At 42.4% G+C, this 2500-nt stretch overlaps 1 pseudogene; it reads right to left on the bottom strand.

Annotated features, from left to right (window-relative positions):
* LOC137996980 (DNA polymerase lambda pseudogene) overlaps positions 1-1607 on the bottom strand; it is a 4584-nt pseudogene extending 2977 nt beyond the window's left edge.
* Positions 1608-2500: the final 893 nt, after the last annotated feature.

Here is a 2500-nt window from a genome sequence, read left to right on the forward strand (position 1 = left end):
ACTTCCCCTCCGTACCACACCCGTATTTAGTGCGTGTTCTGATAAAGACATCCCATTCTTTTTTGCAAGAAGTCTCATTGACCTGTTGAAGTAATCAGAACCTGTAAAGTACAATAAAGAGCACGCCCATTCATTGTAAGGTACCACGATAATGTCAAGTCGCCTGTGTTTTGTATTCTCTCCAGGAAGTTGGCAAACACCAAGATACTTTCTCTGCTCCCCATTTTCTGCTAATGTTAGATCATCAGTAAGGAATCCTGATGATTTGAGAATTTCCAGAAGTCTTGGCAAAACACCTGCATGAGACTTGCCATCGGGGTGTGACACTATGATATCAACATCTCCACAAGTAGGCTTTCCTCTGCGGTAAGATCCACATGCAAAAGCTTCCATTGCCGGATTTATATCTAATGCTGCCTTTTGAACAGTTTCCTCAATCTTTCCAGCTTCCTCCCGGGGCATTCTTTCAAGGAACTCGTCATAGTACTTTAAGCCTATCTCTTGCTGACGAGTCAATTTTCCATGCTTCTTGAGGTCCTCAAGTGTTTTAAGCCCCTGTGAGACCCAAGTTTCAGCTGTCATAGGCCCTGCACCCCACACACCAACAAATAAGTTGATTGCATCCTGCTTGGGATCGACATGATCAAGTCTGCGTAAGTGACCAGTCTGAATAATTTCCCAGATCTTTTTCGCAAGTCGCTCCCCTACAAAAGGAAGATTGCTACACTCCTCCCAGGTCTCCAGTTTCTTATGGTAATTCTTGATTGACGCTATGGCTTTCTTGTATCCTAAGGCTCTCCACTGATCTTTAGTATTTGCATATGATGTAGCAAGGACTTGCAACTTGTTTGTTATGAATTCATTGTGGTTTTCTTGTTTTGATGTTGATGGTTGAGCGCAAACCCAACTTGTCTGTAGTTTCTCTGGTGACACATTTGGTGTGACAACTGGTGATATGTCTGATTTGCTCCCTTCATCCCCACTATCTGTAAAATCACTGTCGTCATCTTGAGGTTTAAGCACCGAATGTTTGACTGGAGACCTGCTGGATAATGCCAAAGGTTCTGTAATTTCACCAACTGTAACCGTTTGCACATGTTTTTTGGACCTGGTGAGTTCTGTGTCTGTACTATTCACCCACACTTCCTCTTTGATCTTACTCTTCCTTTGCTCATGATCACACCTTGGTGCACCAGATCTGCAATTGTCTTCTCTTAAAATATACTCGTCAACTTCGACGAGTTTTCCTTCCGACAAACACGAACTCAGCCATTCAGAATAAACAACAATAACATCCTCGGGGATATCTTTTACACCCAAATACTTCTTTACCCTCTCCAATGTCACTTTCTGGTCGATCAAGACATGCGTTGTGGAGCTGTCCAACTTCTTGATGTGTTTTCCTCCGCGCCTTTCGAGTTGACTGGCCAAAATCGCCGCCCGGGTTTTGCCAAGACTAACTTCAACTATTACAGCTGCTATCCCTGATAGATCTGGACTAAGCCTCACTGCTTTATTTGGGTTGTCATTCCGTCCTTCACTACTTCTTCGCTTCCTTGACATGACGCGAGTACCTGATATACTGTTTATTTAGATGCTTCTGTCTGCCGGGGAGTATGCCGGGAAGTTGAATGTCATGGCCGCGCGAAAACCTGGACCAAAGTCAAAGAGGAAGTGAAGGGGGAGGGTGCGAGGAGAAGTTTGCCACCAAAGGATGTGGTTTTTTAACCGTTTTCGTCTGAAATTGGGTAAGGGTTTCAAGAATCTACGTCACCACAGTTTTGAATGAGTTTTAACACGGCATCCTTGTAAAGCAGCTTTTATTATGCAGTTAACAGTATTTTAGGTTTGTTTAGCTAGGGATAATTTTAGTTAAATTTTTGTCTTTTATCTTTTTTATATAATAACCAAATCAATGCGCGCACTCTGATTGGTCAATCAGCTATGTTTTATTATGCCAGTAAACTCATGGAAAAATCGCGCATCTTCTGAATTATTATATAAAAGCAATAGACCACAAGTTTCTATGGTTTATAAGCTGATAAACCACTTGGAATGTTGGAAGAACACTCGAAGAATTCGTAAATCACGAGCCGCAGGCGAGTGATTTACGAATCAGTTCGCGTGTTCTACCAACATCCTGTGTGGTTTATCAGCTTATAAACCATAGACATTTGTGGTCTATTGCTTTTATATAATAATTCAGAAGATGCGCGATTTTTCCACATGTTTTTTTCCATGAGGTTTGTTCACGTCTGAATCTGCATGCCAGTTGTCTGAGTCGTTGAGTTATCTTTATGCGGGGAATAAACCAGGGGAAACGTCACCGTGCCAAACTACGTGTAACCGTATCCACCCCTCCTCCAGACATTTCCCGGAACGACGCTCTTAAAACCAAACCTAAACAACAGACAGATACTGTTCTGTTCGTCATTACCTATAACCCCGCTTTACCTAACATATGCCGTCTAATTCACAAACACTCTAACGTGCTTTATTC

Source organism: Montipora foliosa, chromosome 3 (genome assembly GCF_036669935.1).
Source record: "Montipora foliosa isolate CH-2021 chromosome 3, ASM3666993v2, whole genome shotgun sequence".
NCBI classification, from domain to species: Eukaryota; Metazoa; Cnidaria; class Anthozoa; order Scleractinia; family Acroporidae; genus Montipora; species Montipora foliosa.